Genomic DNA, 25437 nt, shown 5'->3' with positions numbered 1-25437 from the left:
CCAGTCTCCCGCAGTCCTTTGGAGTCTGTGATAAGAGCAGGTCCATCTCTTCCTAACTGTCCGTCCACACCAGAAGCGAATTGAGCGACCAAATCGCCGGAAGTCATTCACTTTCTATGGGCAAGAGCGACCAGAGCGACCAAAGCGACCAACGCTACCAGCGGCCAAAGTTGAGCGACCAGAGCGTCAAAAAGAAGTTGAAAACTTTTTAACTTTATGCAAATGACTATTATTCGCTTCAGCGACCAAACACTGACAGCCAATCGGAATGTAGACGCTTTTCGCTTGCGTGGATCCCAGGGAACATCGGCAGACACTTTGGTTCCTACCTACCTTTATTCACTCACTGAACAAAATGTCGGCTGAAGTATTAATCGCGGCTGTAACTGGGCACCCGGTGTTGTACGAACCCACCCTTTTTCAGTTCAGAGATCGAAACGCAATAGTGGTTTGGATATCAAGTGATGATAAGCGGGAGTATTTATAGGCTACATCTAGAACGTTCGTATTTAAGCGGGAATCATTATAATTTGCTCTACATGCCACCAATCTAACCAAACAATCGCGTGTAGCATGCTTTAAACAAAACCAAAAAAGTATTTGAAATCGTCACATAAACAAACTAATCGACAAGACGAGGGATAAATGACAAGGGATATATCTCTTGTCTTTTATCCCTCTATTCCCCACTATTCACGGAGCCTGAGGTGAATAATTTTTTAATTAAATAGTCTAGATAGTCAAGTCTTTATTAATACCAAACGACACAAATCGTCGGGAATCGATTTAGGTGGTTCGTCCCACACAGGACAGTAGCCTACAATACCACACAGAACAAGTCTGACTGGATAATACACACAATACATCACATTAAAACTAGACACGCGTTGATAGATAGATAGACAGAAAGGCCTAGATAGATAGATAGATATGTTCCATTATTTGCCTTGCGGAGCCAACCAGTCCTGTGCACGTATGCAAATGAGCCATGTGTCCCAATGTCTATTTGTTTTGAATGCGACGAATGAGTGCAGATCATGATTTGCAGATCCAGATCAGTGAAACATATTTTAACTACTACAGCACGCAGGGTTTTTTGTTCTCGGTTGTAATTAGCCTACATTTTAGGATTTTTTTTATATTGGGGGGAATCACTGTCCTACTTGTTGTCGAAGCACTTTATCGAACAAGCAAAACCGTCTCGGCAATATGGCCAAGGTGTATGGGAGAGTTCACTATTTGATATGGCTGTCTGTAGGGCCTACTAAACGCATACGGCTCCTTTAAATGCGTCTGCATAATTGAATTGTACGTCATGAGCGACTTGAGCGACCAAAGCGAACAGGAAAATTCGCAGCGAAACTTTGTGAGCGACCAGAGCGTCTTTGACGCTTTGGTCGCTCCTGGTGTGGACGTACAGTAAAAGTAAATGTTTTAGTTTCTTAAATGCTCTGAGAAATTATATCTTAAGCACATGAGAGGCTAACCCTAACCCTAACCCCTTTGTTGGTGCAGAGTTCTTCAAGGAAAGTAGTCCAATTCCGGATCGCTTTTAACTCACTTTATTTGTTAAAGTATTTCGGTATGGTAACTACGGAGCAAAAGGAGGGGAAGTGTGTCTAACACGTGCTGAGGGACAATATCGTGAGCTTCAAGCCCCGGGCTTAAGCCCGGTTCTCTCCGCGGTTACCTATATGGCGCGTTTCCACTGCAGGGTGCGGAACGGATTGGATCGCAAAGGTGCGGATCGGGTCGCGTTTCCACCGCCAAAAGTGGGCTTGACCCGGACTTAGCCATACCCGTTTTGGCCTCGTTTTCAGGACTCCTCCGTTGGGGTACTGAAAACGAGACGAGACGCCTGAAAGGATCCCAGGAAATTCTAGCTACACACCCTCTCCGTTGATTGGTCGACAGAATCATCACTTCCGGGTGACGCGGGGATAAAAACAAACAAACAGTAGCCTCGAGGTATTATTCTTAACAATTAACATGTCGCGTAAAACGCTTGCTTGGGCGAACAAGGAGGTGGAGATGTTCGTCTGCATTCTTGGGGAGGAAGACGTTGTTTACGATGTTTACCTAGCTTTCGCGGCGATCGACATCCGGCCTACCACTAAGGGTCAGTCGGCAGTGGATACCTCGGAACTGAGCTGGGCTATACCGCCCCCTCCCTACCGCACCTTTGCAATCCGATCCGTTCCGCACCCTGCAGTGGAAACGCAGCAATAGTCTCTGTCCTCTCCACTTCGAATCACGCGCTCTATGCCCGTCAAGTGGGCGTGGCCTATGTGACGTAATGGCTCAGCCCCTGTCTAATGGTGCTGCCATCTGTGACTGGAGTAGTTATTGCAGCTTAAGTGTTCGATCCTGCTTCCTAGTGGCTCTGTGAGGGTAATGCAGCTTGTGTGTGCGATCCTGCTTCCTAATTGCTATGTGGGAGCAGCTTATGTACTTAAAATACGTAACATTGGAGACATGCAAAAATAAACTTCAGACTTCGTCTGCTCTCCCACTGTCTCTCATTGGGAAAATCAATTCAATTAAAATGAGTATACTCCCTAAATGTATTTATGCTTTTAATATGCTGCCATGCTATATCCCCCTTTCTTTTTTTTAACCCTTATAGAGAGAGAGAGAGAGAGAGGAGAGAGAGAGAGAGAGAGAGAGAGAGAGAGAGAGAGAGAGAGAGAGAGAGAGAGAGAGAGAGAGAGAGAGAGAGAGAGAGAGAGAGAGAGAGAGAGAGTGACTTTAGGTTAGACAGCAATAAATAATAAATAACTAAATAAACACTCAATAAAACGCAGTTAAAAAACAACAACAACAACACATTGACAGTGCAAAGTGACTCGTTCAAGCTGACGTTATGAGCGACAGCAGGCACACTGCTTTATATACCCTCTTCATCCTCAACATTGCTTAGCACTTTTGCTAGTCTCTGCCCAATTTTTTTCAATCTGTAATACTCCTTCTCAGTGAAACCTCCCTCCCCTCTGATGTTCATCTGAGATTTTACAGATAGCAACAGCATTTTTTTGTCTGCAAAATGTTTATCATACTGGACATTCTTCATATTTTTTGTTCTTTTCAAGAACACCTGTATACTATGTACTAAGTACATCCCATCCAGCTGTGAAGCAGAAACCAGTGGTGAGTCAGTGAGGGGCGGTCGTTTACACAGTCCACCATCTCCTCCTCCTCCTCACTGGACTCTGTCTCTTCACCACTAGACTCTGTCTGCACCTCCTTCTCCTCCCCTTCTGCTGTTTTCTTGGTTTTAGAGCCACAGGTTTCACTGGTCTGTTTCCTTTTAAGAAGGGGAGCCTTACACCTACTGTCTTCCTCCTCCATCAACCCACCCTCACTGTCACTCTGCTCTACTGCAGCAGAGCTGGGCCCAGCCTCTACACTCTCTGCTGGTTCTGTAACATTGTCCCCCTTCTCCTGAACACCACACTAATTTTTTCCATTGTCAACCATAATAGAAAAGCCATTTCTGGATTTTCCCCACACTGCTTTGCAGTTACAACATTTTCTTCTGTGATCTCAATGCTTGCAGCCCGCTGTTTTACAGCGTCCACATCTTTGGAGGGGCCTGCTGTCGCCTCAGCAGGTTCAGGCCGATTTTTGGGGGCTATTTCCGGGCAAGCTCTGACTAAATGCCCTTCTTTCCCGCAGCCAAAACACTTCAGAGTTCCAGAATTTACAAACACAGCATAGTCAAAATCATCCACCCTTAATTGAAAAACTAAACTCAGTTCACTGTCCTTCTTGTTCAGAATCATGTGCACTTGCCGTCTATGGGACACGACATGCCGCAGCAGGGGAGACTTGCAGCCTGACGGCAGCTTCCTGATTGGAGACATTATTTTCCCGTGCCTCGATAGTTCCCGAACCAGAACCTCGTCGCCGATGAACGGAGGGATGTTAGAAATAGTAATCCTCGATGCCGGCGTTGTAAGCGGAGACACGGACACAAACAAATCATTCACAACGATCCCAGATTCCACCACTTGGTATGCCTTGGCCACGCTGTCCACAAAAATAACGACCCCTCCGTTCATCCGGGCCGCGGACTTGATGCTGCTGTGCCCGACAACGTCTGCCACTGCCAGACTGCAATCCTCCACTGAACACAGGAAGGTGGTGGTGATCTTGAAGCCATGCTTGCGGCTGAGCCCCTCGAAAACCGCCATACTCTCGGCGCACCGACCAGCGGCCGCTGGTCGATCGCAAAAAAACACCCCAAAGTAGCACCAAAAAACACCAAACACCTCGCAAAACCTTCACCCAACCATATATACAACATTTACCGAAAAAAACTGAAAAAAGTTCGCAAAAACTTCTCAATATCGCTCTCACACACGCTCCGCTCTGCTCCGCAAATCACGCACCTTCCGAGAGAGAGAGAGAGAGAGAGAGAGAGAGAGAGAGAGAGAGAGAGAGAGAGAGAGAGAGAGAGAGAGAGAGAGAGAGAGAGAGAGAGAGAGAGAGAGAGAGAGAGAGAGAGAGAGAGAGAGAGAGAGAGAGAGAGAGAGAGAGAGAGAGAGAGAGAGAGAGCAGGTGAATGGGCCCTTGATGTGAGCACCCACAGTGTGCACCCACTGTTCCCGCACAAGGTTGCAACATTGGAGCACCCAACACTATCTACACCCATATTTCACCCTCTGTCTTGTGAGAAACAAGCTTGGGGACCTGACACTATTAAAAAAAAAAAAAAAAAAAAAAAAAAAAGCTCTGTCAGCGTGGTTCCATACCACAACTGATCAAGATGGCAAAGCGATTCTCTGTTCAGACTGCCTTACAGTTGATATTTGAAGAGACAGATGGTTTTGATGGTGATGCAGAGGAAATAGTTTCAGAAAGTGAGGATAACATTTCTGAAACATCAGAGTCTGACACTGAGTTTGAAGAGGAGGATGAGCATCAGCCAGCTCCGAAACGTAAAAGAGCCTCAGGACTAGCCCTTCAGCAGCCAGGACAAGCCTGCGAGCAGCCAGCCCCAGGACCATCCCGTGAGCAGGCAGGACCAGCCCGCAAGCAGCCAGCCCCAGGACCATCCCGTGAGCAGCCAGCCCCAGGACCAACCCGCAAGCAGCCAACCCCAGGAACAACCCGCAAGCAGCCAGCCCCAGGACCAACCCGTGAGCAGCCAGATGTAGGACCAGCCCGTCAGCCAAAATTAAACGCTGTGAAATGTGTGGACCCATGATGGACAGAAAAACACAATATAAATGCAACCAGTGCAAAAAATACAATACACACACAGTGAGACTCTGCCCCTAATGTATGGTATAGTCTGATATACGTATAACGTATATCAGATAATAAAGGCTTTAATGTGTTGTTCAGACAGATGTTATTGAGTATGTTTCCATTTCTAATGATGTTGATTATTTCCCAGTTATGCCTGTTTTATGATGCATTTCCTTATTTTGTTACATTTTAATACAAAAATAAACAAAAACGAGTGGCACCTCTATTCATAAATGGGATTTAACAAAGGTAAAGTGAACAAATTTAACATATGTGTTGTTTATATTACTTGCAATTGGGATGAAGTAACCATCCGGTGAGTATTTAAGAAAAAGTTTGATTATGTTGAATTAAAAGGCAATGGGTCCACCAGACCCAGCAGCACCTCCTGTGTAACAAAAAAACAAACACCCTATGTGTGCCTGCTAGGGATGGGCAAAAATGATTTTTTTCCGTTCAGTTCACTATAACGATTCGTTTGTTTGATTCGTTCGTTACGTCAGATTACGTCATTTGGTGTCAACACCATTGCTACCTCTCATTGGCTGAATCTTTGAGAACGTTGTAGACTCAATCAATCGTCGCGGGGATACGAAGCTCTGTTCGTTTGTATATTTTATTTACGTGACCATATTTTTGGTTTATGTTAAAAAAAAAGAATCAAAGAACCAGTTCTTCTTGTTTTGGGGAACCAGTTCTTGTCGTTCACGTTCGGGATTCGTTCGTTGTGAACGAATCAGTCTTGACCGACTCATCCCTAGTGCCTGCCACCAGTTCCCCTTCGGAAAGGGTATCCCTAGTAAGCATGAGTGCAGTGCGTGGACAGGACGCGTGGTCGGGATTCGCCTGGCCAGGGAAATTTAAATTCTGAGGATTCCGATTAGTTGGGGTGAGATTTCCTGCGACTTTGGTCATGCTCGGTACTGGCAGTGTCTTTGTCCTCTAGGGTCTCAGGACACCTAAACTAGTTTATGCATCCAGGGACATTCAAATGTGCTCAAGTGGTAAATAATAATTGCACCATCACATCACATGGACATGGTCTAGAAGTGAAGTAAGTGCTGTTCTTAAGCTAATCAATACATGCCTCACAAAATGTATATGGAACAACAAGACCCCAAGGATTAAGTTGTCCACTATAGCAAAGTCACGTGCAAAATGGGGGTTAGGACTCCCAAATTTCCTACGGTACTACTGGGCCTGCCAAGTTAGAAATATTATAAATTGGAAGCTGGGAACTAGTTCTCTTTGGGTAGCATTGGAATCACTAACATGCTATCCATAGGAGATCACAAGAACACTTTACGTTAATTTCCCCCTTTACAAGCAACATTCAAAGCTTGGCAAGACTGTAATAGATATCTGAGTACAGAGGGTCATATAAGCAAAAACTTGCCTATAGCATTTAACCCTGATTTTCTAGCTCTCTCTCAAATAGACTTTTGAAATTGGTCACTTCATGGTCTGAAAACTTTTTCGGACATGTTTGATGAAGATTCTAATTCTGTTAAATCTTTTTCTGCTATTTGTGCAGAATATACTTGCACGAATAGATAAATACTTGCAGGTTCGTCATATTATTGTATCCTTATATGAAAAGGGACAATTTAGACTATCCCACTGAGTTGGAACCATTTATTACCTCTTCTACTTCTGTTAAGGGGAAGATATCTCATTTGTATAAAATTTTGTCTGAAAGCTCTCAGAACTCATTTTCTCTTTTGAGAACAATTTGGGAACTAGAGCTTAAAAGGAAGTTCAGCGAAAAAGATTGGTTAACTTTTGTGCACGGAATTTACTTCACCCTTGACTACAAACATTAAAGTTAAAGAAACTAGTTCTAAATTTCAGTATAAATACATTATAACTCAAGTGAAGATTAATAAGTTTGATGATACAAACTCTCCGATGTGTAGCAAATATGGAACTGAATTGGGTACATTTATGCATCTATTTTGGTATTGTAAAGCCGTTTACTCCTTTTGGGAAAAGATTCATAAAGCAATTCAAGATACTTTTGAGCTATGTCCTATGCTATATTTGTTTAACTATGATGTGAATTCTTTTGGTGTGTCGTATGGATGTGGTTAGGAGTATGCATGTGATATGGGCTAAATTATAGATAAAAAAATAAAAATAAATGTCTCTCCTGCAAATGGTTATAGTTAAGGTTTGGGTTAATCCTAACACCTCGTGCCCACTGCACCGTCAGTCAACGGACGTGGGAAGGCGTGGCTGACGGATGGGGGAGTAGTCTTTGCAGATGCATCCGTCAGCCAATCAAATCGGTTCGCCGGGTTCTTCCCGCTTCTTCCTGCTTGTTGCGAGGCAAGATTACCCGCTTTCCCGCTTTCCAGTATCGTCAGAGCCCGAGTCGCGTCACAGTGCTTAAATTTGCATACGCGATCTGATTGGATGACGGAACCGTCGCTGCCGAAAAAGTTGAACATTTTTCAACTTTCTGACGGTGGCGAACGCTCCAACTGAACTGACGGATCCACAATGCATTGCGCGTCCGTCCCCATTCAAAGTCAATGGGCAACGGACAACTGACGGAGGCAGTGGGCACAGGGCGTAACCCTTACCATGAACTCCCGCAAATAGCTAGGACTAATCGAAAACACGATTTAAAGGAAAGCCCTTATAACCAATCAGAGGCAAGAATCCAGGACTTATCCTACAAAAAAAATATCCTACCCCAGTCTAGGAGGAAATATGAACGAGTACTCGATTGACGCTTGTGTAACGTCATGTTCTAAAAAATGAAATAAAAATCGACCAATCAGAGAACTTGACATCACTTGTCAGTCAAGTTTAAAGAAATCTACCAATCACTATAATAGGCTAATAATAGTAATCCTGAACTAGCGATGGAATTTGCATTGCAATATAAAGGTCATGGAAAGACAGAATATGGTGCCACACCTGGCCCAATGTTTTCTAGGACCTTTCAGGCTTGATTTAAGATGAATTTACACATTCCCATCTTCTTTACCTGCACAAAACCTAGGCCTAGTCCTGTACTGTTTCACACACTATGTATCAGGAACTGTACAGTTTAAAACAATTACATTCATTTCCTATACATTTCTTTTTGCATCATAGATCATTCCCTCCAGTCCCTGTTGACCTCATTCTTATCAGGTATGTATTAGTGTTGGCTCGTTCGTTCGTGAACCGGTTCGGCTCTCTCGTTCTGTCGTCTCGTTCACCATTCGATTCACCGGAAACTCGACTGAACGAACGAACGATTCACGAACGACTCCTCGTGGCGAACTGGGTCACGGAAACGAATCATTAAATCCACCACTAGAATGTATAAAAAGCCTTGTCAGCCTTAAAAAGTAAATTCAGAACAGAGATTCACAATGCAACGTAACAAAACCGTTGCAGATAGAAGTTGCAGCAGTGTGAATTGAACGATGGAAGTCGTCGCAAGAATTGCAGTTACAAGCTTTTAGAACACTTTTACTTCAGTGTTGATGATGTCTTGCCACTCACGTCAGTCAAGTCCAGCAGAGGCTTCACAATGATTAGGAGAGTAGCAGAAAAGAATTATCCACTTTGCGTGAGGAACGCTACTTTTTGCATCAGTCGCGTAACAAGTATGCTAATAAAATCACATAACCTTTTGGCTAAAGCTTTATTGGTTAACTTTACCAGCAGGCTAGTTAGTAAAAATGAGTGGTATTGTAAAGGTGTTGTGATTGAAACGGTGGTGATGTTGATAGAGGTTGCATGGGTGTGAACCCTTCTGAATTGTGGTATCTGTGTTGTAAAATATTGCAGATTTGTAGGATGTTGCATGTATTTTCTTCGCAAATCTTTGGCCTGAAGCCTGCTTTTGCATCACAAATCTTTGGTCTGAAGCCTGCTATAAGACAGTTTATGGCTAGATTCTATTGAAACCTCAATCACATGTTAAAATGTGAAGCATTTTATTGCACAGGATGAGTGAGGAAAAACAGTTATGGGCAAGGCAATACCTCCGTTCATGGAGATCTGCTAAACAATTTATGAATAGGATAGCTGAAAGCACTGCAAGTGTTTGTGTCACAGAACACCATGTGGCTGGCGCCAGCTTGTCCAGCAGTCCATCTGGTGTACTTGCGCCTGTTGTTGACATGGACAACTCCTCGGACTTGGATGAGTCATTTGAGGATCGTTCTTCTTTGGAGGATGACGTCGAAGACTGCATGGATGTTGATCCCTCTGATGATGTGGAGGAAGAGGCTTCAGGGGATGACCTGGAGGCGTCCGACCAGCGTCTGGCATCGCTCACATCTGACCTCGCTAGCTGGGCTTGCCAGTTTCAGGTGAAACACAACACTGTTGATGCCCTTTTGGATGTTTTGAGAGGTCACAGACACACTGACCTGCCATCCACCACAAGGACACTCCTGAAGACACCAAGGGAGGTCAGGATCACTTCAAAGTCTGGTATGGAGTATGTCCATTTTCCTATGAACAACAAATTGCAACAGACTCTATTGAGATACCCAGCAGACCAGGTCCCTGACTGTGTTGACCTTTCCTTCAACGTAGATGGGCTACCTCTGTTTAAGAGCTCAGGAAGAACAATGTGGCCCATCCTTTGTGCTGTCCATTGAAAATCAGTGTCTTCCCCATCACCTTGACTTGTGGTGGTGCTAAGCCACAGAATCTGGAATTCCTGGAAGACAACAACCTCCTGTCCAGTGGCCTGCCACAGAGGAACAAAACAATGAGTTTTGTGTGCGATGCTCCTGCGAAGGCCTTTGTGAAGAATGTAAAACTTTGCAGGGGCTATTATGTGTGTGACCGGTGTGTGCAGAGGGTTGAGTGGTATGAGAAGGTTACTTACCAAGCCACAGAGGTGGTGGCTCATAGCGACGACTCCTTCCACCAACAGACACAGGGCAAGCATTATCATGGTGGCACCCTGCTTTTGGATTTGACCATAAACATGATCAGTGCATTTCCCATTGAGTGTAATGAAGAGGCTTCTCTTCATGTGGTGCAGAGGAGTGAACGGCCTGAAGTTGTCAGCGACCCAAATAGAGGAGGTCAGCAGCAGGCTCACCAACCTTCGTCGACACTTCCCTTCCATAGGCGGTTTATGTTATACACAGGAAAGATTGTGCTGAAGGGTGTCCTTAGAGATGAATTTTTTGGCCACTTCATGACATTCAGTGTGGCGATGAACATACTTGTAAGTCCAGCATTGGTCGACCAACACTGGAGATATGCTGCTGATCTCCTCAGATGAGATAGGCCGAGAACTTTATGGTAACCAGTTTCTGGTCTACAACGTGCACTCGATGTTGCACATTGTGGAGGATGCCGTGACCTTTGGAGGATTGGACAATTGTAGCACTTTTAAATTTGAAAATTGTCTCAAGATAATAAAGACGATGGTAAGGAGTGGAAGATGCGCCCTTTCACAAGTGGTGAAAAGGCTTGAGGAATGCGCTGGACAGCCAATGGAGTATGGTAGGCAGAGGTCCAATTCTTCTTTTATTTTGAATCGCTGCGAATGCTGTGAGGTCAGAGGAGAGGGATGGAAGCCAGCTGTGCCGTGTAGGCCAGCACCCAGAACCACTTTTCAGCATCCGTTGTGACTCCTCATTAATCGGAGTGCTGAAATACAAGAAACATGACACTGTTTTGAGATGGAGCCAAAAAGACAACCTGAAAAAAAAGGCAATTAAGATTCCTGTTGGGGAAAAAGTCATATTCATGGCCATTCTTCATGACATTGCAGTATGTCGTCATTTGCGCTCTCATCAGTGTCTTATCATTGCAATTTCTTATACAGACACAATTATTCTTTACTGTATCAAATTAACCTCTCTGTTCTTGAGTACAGAATATATCGTGGAGTTTTTGGGGGAAAAGACTGTTGGTATATTGGCCGGTAATTGGATTACAAAAGAGGAAGTTCTGCCAAACTATTTTTTTTTCCATTTCAGAAGACATGCAGCTCCTGGCCACTCCACAAGCCCACACAGAGGGCAAAGGAAAAAGGTGTGGTAATGGGCGACAAATAACAAGTGGTGATATGCAACACATTTAAAAGAGTGTAATTTCGAGCCAACAATTCCCACAACTTGTTTTGGACAACCTGACTGTATAGATGATTGGGATCAGGCCGTCAAGGGGGCGGAGACAAAGTCCTCCGTGGAGACAGGAAAGGAGGACAAAGGGAGGCGCATAATATTTAAAACCCAAAAATGTATTCACAACGGTATATCTGCCTATCCTTGTGTACTGTATTAACTTTGTGTTTAAGAACGCGGCGATTTAACTATTCCTCTTCAGCCAATCACAGCACAGAACAACTTGTACGTCACAGCCTTACTCCGTCCCGGTACCGTACTGTCCACTCCAGCATAAAAAGATCAGAAGATGGCAGACTTCTGCTCCGAGGAGAGGGAGAACTTAATTCGGTTGCTGGAGGATCAACCTGTCCTATACGACGTTGGAAGCAAGGGTTACAGCAACAGGGACAGCAAGAAGAGAGCGTGTTGTGACATTGCGGTGGCAATTGGTGTATCCGGTAAGGAGGCTATACTTTGTTTTTCTTTTCTATTACTTTTTGCTTTCCTTGTTTCCTGTTTTTATTTTCGGTTCATAAAGGCATAGCTTAGGCTGTAGGCCTAATATATAGGCTTATTAAATGCTAACGGTATTATCTTTGTTTCTGAAGAACGATTGATACATGAACCAAAAGTAAAAAGTGTCACTAAATGCTATTTTACACACGATAAAGAACTTGCCTTCAGGTAGTCATCCTTTAGGACACTGTAGATTGCGCTGCATGTTGCCGGAAAGATCAGTGCAACAGTAGAGTTGTTTTTAAGCGCAACTGAAAATATGACAGTATGTTCACTCACCTGTTGCCAAGAAGCGGAGAGTTATCATAAGTCTCTCTCCAGCTGAAATGCAGTCCCGGTAATTGGTGTTCGTCATCTGAATTAAAGGCCTCACCAGATCCTCCAGATGATGGAATAGGACCGGGGGCAGGCGTGTAAAATTTTTGAAAGCTGACATATCCCCGACTTCCAGCTCTCTACACAGATTGACGTAGGCACCCAGTTTCTGCCGCTGAAGTACCCAACTGCGGCTCCATATTCTTGGCTTTATAACTCGGCGTCTTCTCCTTTTCATGATTAAAGCCACAGCAAAAACTGCGACCATTTCACTCTCACTAACATAATTAGGCCTGTTTATAATCAAGTTATCCATCTCCAAGTAGTAGTTAAGCCGAACAAAGACAGATCAAACTGAATTTCAACTAACTGAAAATGCAATGTATCCAACAACGGGTAATCTAAACTAACTGTAAGCTCCAGCTATTTACTCCAATGCAGATGTAGTGGAGAATGACAAAACATAGTAACTCTAGCCTACTCTCAATTAAAATTAAAATAAAACTAATCGCAAACCTAACTAATCTAACCTTACCTACGCAAATGATGATGTTGCGGCTCTCAGCTGTGCCAGAGCGTTCACAGTTGCTATGGAAACCACCTAGCGTCGCAGCGTGTTGCAGCCAGTGTGAACGGCCCAGTTTTAGAACGTTGCAGCCCGTCTCGTCGCAAGGAGTTGCGAGTTGCAAGCCGTTGCAAGGTGAATCTTTGGTCTGAACTGGGCTTTATGTGTTCGATCCTGCTTCCCAGTGGCTATGTGAGGGTAATGCAGGTTATTTGTTCGATCCTGCTTCCTAGTGGCTATGTGGGGGCAGCTTATGTGCTTAAAATACGTAACAGTCATGTTAGCGGAGCGCTTCAATGGCTCAGCTGGCATTAAGGAGACGGGACAAGACGCAACGGAAAGCCTGCTGGAAAAACTTAAAAGGCAAAAAAGGATGTGGCAGAAGGGGGAGGGGAATCTTTAAAACTGGCGGAGGACCGCCACCAATGATTACGGACCCATTGATATGATCCCGCAGCAGATTCCCCCTCTCCCTAACCCATAAGACGCTGGCTGTGTCCCAATTCATAGGACGCATCCTTCGTAGACCGCGAAGGACACTCCGAAGGCCGAAGATAATGCTTAAATATATATCTATCTATCGTTATCTATCTATGCAATAGTTATATATCTATATATATATATATATATATACAGGGACGTGCACAGGGGGGTTGCTCAGGTTGCTTGGGCAACTGCCCATATGCCCTCCTCGACTCAGGTTGCCCTCCGAGGAAAAAAATAAATAAAATCATTTAATGGATGCAGAATTTCATGTAGGCCTAGATAATAAAAATCGCCACTCGAAACATTTCATAAAGTAAGCGTTGCCTCATTCAATTCCGTTCGGGCACTGAGAGTGAAAGTCAGTAGGGGGAGGGCAAACTCTGCCGCGCGGCAACAGCCGCTTTTGCCGCCGCCCCTCTGCCGCCCTTCCCCCATTGAAATTAATGGAGGCGGCGAGTTGCCGCGCGGCGTATGAGCAGCGCTGCACGCGACCAGAACACCGGCACCTGTGAGACGACTGCCTTGATGTTCTCGGAAAAGGTGAATTTGAGATGTATAACAAACAAACAATCATCATCACATTTTATGAAATTAATTACAATCTTCATAAATCCAGGCTCAGTTTGCCACGTAACGTTTAGCCTAAATAATCAGACAGCTAGCTAGCTTGCAGACAAGCAGCCCGTTATCACATAGTCTACACATTCTTAGGCAAACTAAACTACATGTCTGCTGATAGTTAGTTTCTAACATTTCGTTTTAACAAGAAGAGTAAATGATGGAAGTAATACATCACATGAATTCTTTCATTCAAAATGGTTCATGCCTAAATCTTATCACTATTTTGGGTATTGTTTGTTATCGTTAAGTGAAGCCGAAATGCCCAGTGAAAAGAGGAGGATTCAGGAGAGAGAGAGACAACTAAAGGAGGCAGCAAAGAGGAGCACATCACTACAGGGTAGTGATGTGCTCCGAAAAAAATCCGAAATCAGTGTGGTCAAGAGCGGCTGTCTGACCTCCTCCTGCTGTCCATAGAGAAGGACATACCAATCGACAAAGAAGAGGTTCTGAAGGCTTCTCTTTTGAAGCTTTGCATTTTTAAAATGTCAATTTGGAGAAACTTATCAGTGACTTGATAGGATGTTGTTTAATTATGTTTGTGTTCATGTTATGTTCTTCTTCTTCAAGTCATGTTTTTCTGCATTATCGTTAGTAGTAGGGGGGGGGGGGGGGGGGGTGCCCTTTTTTCAGGTCAGAGCAACTGCCCCTCAAAATTCCTGTGCACGTCCCTGTTGATATATAACTATTGCATAGATGGATAACGATAGATAGATATATATTTAAGCATTATCCATCTAAACTCTCCACACTTAATATCCAGCTATTGTTAAAACAGTTTTACTTCTGTTTCTTTCCCTAAACAGCCCAGACCCGTGTACTGCAGGATCAATCCAACTGTTCCTGTCCTGGACCGTTATTTTAATGGCCAGGACACCAAAACTGATTTCCGATTGGGCAGGGAGGCCCTGGCAGTGCTGCTGGACCTTCTCGACCAGGAGCAGAGCCATGAATGGGGTGCCACCATTGAGACCCTGGTGTTTCTATTCTGGCTGGCTTGTGGGGCGTCATACAAGGTGGTCTCCAGAGTGTTCGGGATGCCTCGTTCCACTGTCCACCGCATCGTCCACAGGGTCACTGAGGAGGTGGTGGCCATTCGCCACAAAGTATATTTATATTTATTTGATCACTAATTTCCTCTATCTTTGACTCTTGAGTTGCTGTAACAAGTAAATGTCCTGTGTGGGATAATACAGTTGATCTTATCCTATCCTATCTTAAGGTCATCCACCTCCCGAAGACCCCTGAAGACCTGGTGGCAGTGACCCATGGGTTTGCAGGGCTGGCAAGACACCGCGCTTTTGGGAAAGCAGCGGGAGCAATCGACGGCTGCCATGTCCGTGTCAAGCCACCGAGCGGCCCCAATGGTCACTGCTACAGGAACAGGAAACTGTTTTCCTCCATAATTCTGCAGGCTGTTTGTGACCATCAGGGCCGCTTCCTTGATACGTACGTGGGCTGGCCTGGATCAGTCCATGACTCCAGAGTCCTCCGCCACAGCCCACTGTATAGGTCACTCTACCCTCCTCCAGGGCACTTCATCCTTGCAGACGGCGGGTACCCTTGCCTCCAACACCCACTACCCCTCATCACTCCCTACAAGAGGCCAGTGCGAGGTGTGGGAGCCCAGCGCTTCAACTGGCATCATTCCAGGGCACGCTCCATTATAGAGCGTGCTTTTGGAATGATGAAGACCAGGTTCAGGGGCATCTTCCTGCAAGCGCTGGAGGTGCACCCGACTTCATACCTCACGTAAGTAATCACTCAACAGGATTTTTTAGAGAGTAAATCAAAAAACATTTATTATTTTCTCAGGAGGTATATATCATTTTTTCATTTCTTTTCTTTACCATTTCAGGTCATAACAGCATGTGCCATCCTCCACAACATCTGCCTTGGGGCCGATGACATCATGGCCCCAGAGGAGGAGGATGAGCCTGAGGACGATGAGGGGGGCGATGGTTTGGAGGCAGCCAGTGGTGCTCCCTGGCGGGACCAGCTGTCTGCCCTGGAGGAGGCCCCTCCTGACCACCATTATATACAGGCAAGTAAAATAATTGAAAAGCTATTTCTATTTATTTAAAATGTTTTGTAGAATAGTTGTACCCGTTAAAATAATTTGTGGCAAGATTTATTTTGTCAAAATAAGGTTGTGTAGTATTTAGTATGCACTCTTATTCTTGCCCTTTTCCAAATATATTTTAGTGACATGGCAGCCGTCGATTGAGTCAGCCCTGCAAACCCATTCGGTGCGGTGGACAGTGGAGAGAGGCATATCCAGCACACTCTTGAGACCACCCCTGGATGTCCCACTGACAGGAGAGACACCAGGGTCTTTAATGTGGCAGCCCATCCGGGTCCAGCAGCACCACCAGGGGCACCCTGCTCTGCTGAATCATTATGTTTTTGTATATAGTAGTTTTATGATTGTTGTAAATAGTCACATGAATGTTTTTTGTTGTAAATAGTTTTATTGTTTTATACATGTTTTATAAGTTTGATACAAATAAATTAGTTAATATAAAAAAGTTAATTAGCGTTTTAATAAATAGTTAAATAAGTTAAATAATAAATTCTTAAATAAGTTAAATAATGTGTTAACAGAACTGAAATTATTTGTCAACCAAACGCTCCAAAATTGAAAAAAATCTATCCATCCTCGCCCTGCTCTCCTGGGCTCTTCTCTCCTCTGCCTCCCTATTTAGCCTCATGTCCTCTTTGATCAATTGGAACATTTCATCCTCTCTGTCCCTCTTTCTGGACCTTGGCCGCCGTCTTTCCTCCTCATCCTTGTCCTCCACCTCCTGATCCACCACTGCTGTACTTGGCCCTGGTGTGTTCTCAAGGATGGAGGCAATTAGGACAGGGGGGTTGGTGGAATGCCTCTGTCCCAATACCTCATCCATGAGGACAAACCAGGGCCAAGTGGCAGCTGTGGGTTTCCCAACTACCCCCTCTCCTGACCCTGGATACTTGCAATCCTAAGGCAGCGGAAATCAATCATGGCAGTTAACAACAACAGCAGTATCAAAACGAATTTCAGCAAAGTGTTTATTAACTTGCATGGTTAAAACAAATAATATATTTAAAATGACCTGTACATACTTTATATATTTTTATTTTTATTATCCCATTTTTTCTTTGCCTGCAGGGGAGTCACCTTCCCCTGCAGGCCTATTTTCTCCAGAATTGTCCTAAACACAGAGAGATTATTAATCAGAGAAAACAAGAGACATTTATCAATCATGTTAATAGCCCATGTTAACAATAGGCCATTTATAATATATACATTTGACCATCTTGTAAAAGTTAAATTTAAATTAGCCCTCATCCTATATGAAGCCCATAATAATAAGACAACCAGTAGAAGTCAAAACACCCTTTTTCTTTGTGTGTTTTTCTAGTGCTATCTAGTACTGATGCGAGCAGTGACTTTTTTTTGTCTTTCTTTCTTTAATAACCCAAAATAGGACATCGTAGTAAACGATTTCTATGGATATTGTATCTGTCCTGCTTTTTAATGAGGGCTAATTTAACTAACCTTTACAAGATGGTCAAATGTAGATATACAAATGGCCTATAATAATTTTTATAAACTAACTTACGATATAAATGATTGTTTCCTTACCCCCAAGCCACACTCGCTGAATGTTTCACCCCGGTGAGGAGCTTGTCGTTCTCCCCCCTCAGTTTAATAAATTGAGCAGTATGCTGCTGGCTCCCTAAAGCAAAACCAAATGTTAGAATTAGTTTTACTTTACACTAACAAACAAAAGCAGCTTAAATAGCTAAATAACCAAGTTAGCTGTGTAATCAATCCCAACGTCTGTAACGTTACGGTCTGAAAACCAGGGTCCACAACCTGTGTTCGCGTTGGTCCATTTATCTAACGTTACAGAATAGCAAATTATCTATATAATCGCCCCAATTTCGGTAAATATAACCATTTTGACATCTTAAATTTGAAACTATAGGGCTTAACGGGTGTTCTTAGTTACCGTTACAGCGTCACTAACTAACGTTACCTTACTTATATTGCCTATTACTTTAATGAAAGGGTTAGGGTTGAGGATAACTTATTTGTGTTTTTAACGATACAAATTAGTATTTTAACATTTGTATCGTTAAATCAGGGGTGCAAACTCATCAGGGGTGAAAAAGGTGACAAGGACCCAAACCCCCTCGCGGAATATATATATATATATATATATATATACATATACACACACACACACACAATATATATACACACACACACAATATATATATACACACACACACACACACAATATATATACACACACATAGTGTTGGGATAGTTCACTTTCTACGTGAACTAGTTCAAAGTTCAGTTCACAAATTTTAAAATGAACTAGTTCAGTTCAGCGTTCATAATTCAAAGATTTGAACTAAGTTCACAGTTCCAAAAAATTAACTAGTTCATAGTTATTTTTTTCAATATGTTGCTGTGAGCTATTATTTTTTTTCGGTATTTTGAACATCGAGCCCACTTCGTGATTTGTCAGGATGAGGATGAAATAGAGTGGTTGAATCAAGCATCGTAGCGAAATACAGTTTCTATCGTGTTTTATTGTACATTTAGCGATTTCTGTTGGAAGACTCATTGCCCGTTGGCCGGAAGCGGAAAGGGAACTAGTTTCGTTGTAGTTCCAATTTGGTTGTAGTCTTTTCGCTCGGTTCTAGCCCTACTGTTGAGTCGGAGAACCGAGCGAAAAGACTACAACCAAACGTAAACAGCCCCCATTTCCGTTTCCGGCCAACAGGCAATGATTCTAGGAGGTATTCTAGTCCGCTGAGCTATGAGCCAGAGAGCTAACGTTATGGATTGTACATATTTATAATTCGAAATTCGTCTCAGCCTTTATACCACAGGTACTCTAGGGTCTATAGCATATAAACGTGTTGTCTGATTACAGTTTGATTTATTTTTCACAATTTAACAGATCTCGTTTTGAAGAATAATCACCGCGCCATCCGTTTCAATGGGAATCGGGACGGTCTATAGTTTCAACATAAAGTGTATTTATATTTTTTAATTCGTCCCAGCCTTTACACCACAGACACTATAGGGTCTATAGCATATAACCACATTTTCTGATTGCAGTTTAATGTAACAGTAAGCTGACAACACCGCAACTGCAAATTAACCACACGGATATAACCGGCAACCGGTCAAACAAATGTTCTCATTAGCACGTTAGCCTACGTTAGAAAGCCTGACGTTTTTGAAGCGTACCAACGTCACTCCTGTCTAGTACGGCATCAAGGCAGCTACAGACCCGAAGATGACATGATTACACGGGTTGGCCAAACGAACAAGCTTGGAATAAATATTTATGACAGCTTGCGTTCGCCGATTACTTGGACGCCCCCCCCCCCCCAAAAAATATTTTTATTGCAGATCTCCATGAATCACACAAATGACCTTTTTCGGAACAAAAACGGCGAATTTCGCCGAAAGGTGACAAGTTTGCATCCCTGTAAATACTCGAGTGACTGGAAACCAAATACTTACATTTAAATGAAAAACTCAAATCGACATGCTCCGCCATTGTTTCTGTCAATTTTATTTTTTTGATTGAATGCGCAATGAATCTTGGGAGGGATACGTTGGGCCGTTTAGGATACAGCCGATCCATCCTTCAAATCCGGGAAAAGAAGGCTGCAATCGTAGGCCGCATTTGAAGGACCCTTGGAATTGGGACAGCACTTGGCGCGTCGCTGTGACGCAATCTGCGTCGACGCATCCTTCGAAGGATGCGTCCTAGCAATTGGGACACAGCCGATGACTGCGCAATAAAGAGGAATACAGCAACAGAAACTGAAAGTAATTAACGTTAACTAATAACTATAGCTCATTACCTACATTTTATAACCGTTTTATAATAATATTAATAACGTTAGCAGGTTACAATAATGTGTCAGCCCCCCTCTGTCCAACGCCATTAATCACAGCAATGAAATAGTCTCTATAACGTAAAACAACGTTAAAATAGTAACGTTTGTCTTTGTCTGGCATACATCTGTGGGTATTGCTGTGTTCTTTTTGGAAAAAGCCTGTTCAGTCAGGATCACTTTAACTCACTTTATTTGGTAAAGGTTTGGACTAGTCTCTATGAAGCAAAATGAGAGGAATTGTATAGGCACGCGTGGAGATACGCTTAGTAGGGCATTCCGAAGGATGCGTTACCTGGAGCGTTCTGTCCCCCTGGGCTATGCATTGTGACTTTAATACTGGGCAGGCGTGGACTCAGTTATGTGCTCTGATTGGCTAAGCATAGTGCTGAACTCCCGCCCCCTGGATAACTATGTGTCTTTATGCTGTCTCTTGCGGCTATGTGTTGGCATTGCAACTTGGTTTGTGGCTATGTGCGGGAATTACACTTGTTTTTGTGGCCTTGAGCTTCTGGGTCTCTCAAACATCTTGACCGCTCGTATCTCTAGAATTGACACATGAATGGCTTCCTGTATGAGCTGTACGCCTACCTGGGCTCAGGATCCCTCCTTAACGTGAGAAAGAAGCCTCTTTAATTAGCAAGGGCATATGTGGCCTGTTGGTATTGCAGCATTCTTCGAAGAAAGTAGTCCAATCCGGATCGCTTTGAACTCACTTTATTTGTTAAAGTATTTCGGTATGGTAACTACGGAGCAAAAGGAGGGGAAGTGTGTCGAACACGTGCTGAGCGACTCCCAGCTGATCAAAACTCTAACCCGCAAGTCTGAGCTACCAAGAGTTTCTGAGGTCCAACCTCTCTGTCGAGATTGATAGGGTCAAGTGGGCGTGGCCTATGTGACGTATTAGCCTCGGCTTCTTCACCTATCTAAAGGTGCTGCCTTCTGTGGATGGAGCAGCCTTCAGTAAGGTCTTGCTCCCCTTGTGGCTATGTACAGTATTTACGGCTTATATGTTCGGTCCTGCTTCCTAGTGGCTATGTGAGGGTAATACAGCTTGCGTGTTTGAATCTGCTTCCTAGAGGCTATGTGGGGGCAGCTTATGTTCTTAAAATACGTAACAGTATGAATGTGTGAATTATGTAACAGTATCCTTCTATTAATTTGTTTCATGTCTTCTGTGTTTTTGTTTGTTTAGCTCAGACTTTCACTGTGCTCGACCTGATAGAGCCAGTGGAGCCGGATGATGGAAACCTGAAAGCCGAAGCAGCATCACCAGTGAATGCCCCTGCTGAAAAGTGCTCCAAGCTTGGCTGTCACCAGGAACTTCTTAGATTGGAGACAGAAAGATGCATGCTTGACATTGAAATGCTCATTTAAAAAAATAAGTCATTTTGCTACAGAAAGAGGTCCTATCACTTCAGAAGCAAACGATACTGGACATAAGCCAGTCGCAACCAATATAATTTGTAATTAAGTAGTGAATTAATTCTGAAACTTTGTTATCATTAACGTATTAATTTATAAAGTTGAATACGCTCCGCCGTAGCGTTTCCGTCTACACTGCCAAGACGCAAAACACTGCTCAGATCTGCTCACGTCGCGTACGCGTTTACGTCACATACATGTGCCAGTACAATGAAATAAACAAACATGTCCGATTATTTCCATGTGTCGGACCTTCAAGCTGCTCTGGCTGCTCCAACAAGCGTACAGGAGTCTTTTCACGAAATGTACAGGATATTTACAGATAGAATTACTGAACAGAGAAGGATCTTTTTGGTTTTTGAGGCACGGATAAGAGAAGAAGGAAGATTCTAAGCATGCGCTCAGACATGTCGGTGTTGTGTGATAGTGTATCACAGCACCACCTAGCCGCCTGGCATGCATACCAATCGAATTCCACACACTTTTGCGTCACCGTATGCACGCAGATTTCCTCCCGAAAACGCTCGTCTAAACGCGGAATAAAAAGTGAATACGCAACGTCACTTTTGCGTCTTCATTTCAGACCGTCATTGTGTAAACGTAGCCTCAGTTTGACACATTTTGGGAAAAATTCTCTTAAGACAGACAGACCACAGAACCTCGTGCAGCAGCAACCCCTACAGAAACAACCAAGAAATATGAGCCACTTGAGTGACTATGTGGTAGACACCACAGTTGGTCACGTCAAAAAGAAGCGGAAGGGAGGACTGGGTGTAAAAGACTGTATTTCAGTACTCTGGATGCTGTAGTGGGAGAGATGAAAGCTAGATTCAGAGTAAGAAACAGCCACTGGTGCAGGCCCTGTGCACCTTACACCCAGGGAGTGAAGATTTCCTGGATGCAAACAAAGTGAGACCACTGCTTGACCTCACAGGCACAGACATGAAGGAAGCTGATTTTGCTGTAGCACAGCAGTTTCTGCAGGACGAAATGGCCAAATAAAATAAAATCTGGACTACACAGGACATTTTGATAAGATACTGTGAGCCTCTAGCAGCCATGCCTACTGTGCTAAAAACACTCAAGCTGAGCCTTACCTTCGGTGAATCAACTGCAACATGCGAAAATTCATTTTCAACTCTAAAAAATGTGTTCAGTGAACACAGAAGGAGCATGTCCCACTAAAGAATAGCCTGTCTCATCCAGATTGCTGTGGAGAAGGACCTCACCAAAAAGTTAACTGGACACTGGAAAGAGTCGCTGCTTAGAAGATTCAGAACAGCTCCAAGGAGGCTGCAGCTCTTCTGAGGGTAAGAAATATTTTTTGTAATCACATTTCAGATTTTATTGTATCAAGTATTATGATTTTTTTTTGATTTTTTTCTTGTGTAGAATTCTGTTCTTTTTACACATCACACATATCAAAAACCTATCTCATATCCAAAGCTATCTAAGATATCAATAAGCTAATGTTGCAGCTGAAATGTTCTCCACATCAAAAGACATGATATGATACCATCTTTTAAGCACAGTAAATGTTTGTTGTCCCAACATGTCAGTAGAACTACGCAGAAGTGCTTGTCTATGGTAGAAAGGCCTGTGTGTAAAAAAGTGAAGTCTTTACTGAAGCTGGGTAGCTGGTTTTAGTATAGTACTGGTGCACCCCCTGTAATCTCAGATGCACCCCAAGGCATTCTGGTCTGGAACCGGGCCTGGTAAATTGGTTCCACATTGCCGTTTTCTATGGCATGCCTTGTTTCCCTGGGGAGTGGTTTGGCGTCACACCTGTGTGTCAAGCTTCAGTGGGTGCTGATACACGGAGCTGGTGAGTTGTGTTTGTGTCTCTCTCCCTTTGATTATTTTTTTAAAACTTTTGTATGGTGCCCATGGACCGTTGTGGTGGATTACCCTGCTTCGCAATGTGCTTTTGGGCACGTGGGAGAAATTCCCTGGTGTAGACAATTTTCCGTCATTTAATTGTTGGAAGGGCCGACTTTTAGAATTCGCAAAACAAAAGTACTTTCTTCAAGTATAATTATTTACAATTTCAAACACAAAAAATCAAAAAGTGAGTTGCCACATCAGCTGATGATCGAGACGGAGGCTGGCACAAATGATGTCAACGAGCAACACTGTTCCTGTAAAGCTGGGTAGGTCAATATTCACTATTATCGTCGTTATTATAACGCAAAAGCACAAAGCATGTATAACATTGTATAGCCTTATATGCTAAAGGCAAGTTAGCAGGCTAGCTGTAATTAAAGAGGTGATCTTTCGTTAGCTCCCCAGGGTTCTGCGCCCACATCATTGGGCTTATCCATACCCTGGACCCAGGCCTACAACTACAGACAGAAAAAAGAGACCCATCTTCTGCCAATACAACAACAACAGGTAAGAAAACTCTTGTTTTTAAACACACCTTTTTTCCTTCTTCCACATATTAAACAATTAAACTTACTGTGATGAGTTGAAGCTTGTACTCCAGATCAGATGACATAATTAGGAATGTATAATTTTGTATTGATTAGATTTACATAAGTAGGCATGTATGTTTTTTGTATCTCACAGGGCCGCCCAGAGACGTTGGCCCGCCAATGAGACTCGACCGTGCGAGCGCCACATGTGCGCGCGCGTGCGTGTGTGTGTGTTAGGGCTGTCAATCCTCCCCTCAAATCATATTCGAATTTTCTAATGCTTATTATGTTGAATATTCGAATAATATTCGAATATATATATATCTTTTTTAATTATATCATTATATACACCGATACCATCTTATTATTAGGCCTACGTCCCGCGTCCACTAGAGGGCGCGTCAACCAAATCTGTTATGTAACATTTGCAACAAGTTTTACCAAATCAATACAAAACTTATATAAATAGGTAAGATATAACGTCAGAAATATTCAAGCAATGATGTTTAATGAAGAAGCTGATGTTCAATCATTCAAATACACACACACACTGCTATTTTACGATGTTATTCTTGGCTGTTTTGACCGTGGCTCTTCCTCAGCCGCTAACTGTTCTGCGTACTCAGAGTAATGCACTGAATGGAGGTGTGCGCTCATGTTGCTCGTAGTCGAGTGGTACTTTAACGACTTACAGCATAATTTGCAAATGACGGTTTCTCTGGATGTAATCTTCCCGTTTCTCGATGGAAATCCGAAAATTATGCTTTCCATCTCTGTGTCTGCTCGCGCGCTGCTTCCCACCATCTTGTAAGCATACAATGCCGAACGTCACGACGCACGACGTTGACTTTGATTTGCGTCGTTGCTAGGCATAAGTTAAATGTAATTCTTGACTTAAAAAAATAAAATAAAAAAAGTTCGAACGTTAGTTGCCGCACTTGAATGTTCTTTTTTTAAAAAAAAATTCGAATTATATTCGAATAGCGAAGTTCGTTTTGACAGCCCTAGTGTGTGTGTGTGAATACACACACTGTAACGCAAGTGTTTCATGTCGGTTCTTTGACGTGTCTTGTATTTCCACAACGAGACTGTTGTGGGGGTTATCTGAGCCATGGTTGAGAAGGAATTGGGGGAAAGGAACTTTGGCTTTGACTGGCTGAAGTACATGAACTGCGACATGCCGCCGGTTGCCGCGAGGCACCATCGCCCGGCAGCGGGCAGCCGGCAGCAGGCAGCGCCCGGTTCAGTCGACTTCAGGTTGATGTGAAAGTGGAAGAACCAGAGACGTCGCAGAACCCGACAAAGTCGTTTGTGATTCATAATATCGTCTGGAGGCGCACACAGCTTTTGGCCGGGATAATATGTATTAAATGATATAGATTTCTATGTATTATATGATATTATTTAGATATAGAGCTCCAGGACTGTAACGCAAGTGTTGTACACTTCCTTATTATTTGGATAACCGTTCTGCTTTTGGCGTTATGGCGCATAACACATCGGACTCTCGTCTCTGGTATTTCTACAACGAGACTCGTATTGGGGGTTATCTCAGCCATGGTTGAGAAGGAATTGGGGGAAAGGAACTTTGGCTTTGACTGGCTGAAGTACATGAACTGCGTCATGCCGCCGGTTGCCGCGAGGCACCATCGGCCGGCAGCGGGCAGCCGGCAGCAGGCAGCGCGCGGTTCAGTCGACTTCAGGTTGATGTGAAAGTGGAAGAACCAGAGACGTCGCAGAACCCGACAAAGTCGTTTGTGATTCATTATATCGTCTGGAGGCGCACACAGCTTTTGGCCGTGATAATATGTATTAAATTATATAGATTTCTATGTATTATATGATTTAT

At 43.5% G+C, this 25437-nt stretch overlaps 1 long non-coding RNA gene across 2 annotated transcripts; it reads left to right on the top strand.

The window, feature by feature from the left end:
- The first annotated feature begins 20712 nt into the window (after positions 1–20712).
- On the top strand, positions 20713–23850 carry LOC130382734 (uncharacterized). Of its 2 annotated transcripts, none has more exons than XR_008895613.1 (3): positions 20713–22999; positions 23244–23324; positions 23456–23850. It is a non-coding gene; the product is annotated as an uncharacterized LOC130382734 (long non-coding RNA). The 2 variants fall into 2 exon arrangements; XR_008895612.1 differs by having other exon boundaries at positions 20713–23324; positions 23456–23565; positions 23743–23850.
- The last annotated feature ends 1587 nt before the right edge of the window (positions 23851–25437 follow it).

Source organism: Gadus chalcogrammus, chromosome 5, assembly GCF_026213295.1.
Source record: "Gadus chalcogrammus isolate NIFS_2021 chromosome 5, NIFS_Gcha_1.0, whole genome shotgun sequence".
Lineage (NCBI taxonomy): Eukaryota > Metazoa > Chordata > Actinopteri > Gadiformes > Gadidae > Gadus > Gadus chalcogrammus.
This window is presented reverse-complemented; position numbering and strand designations above follow the sequence as displayed.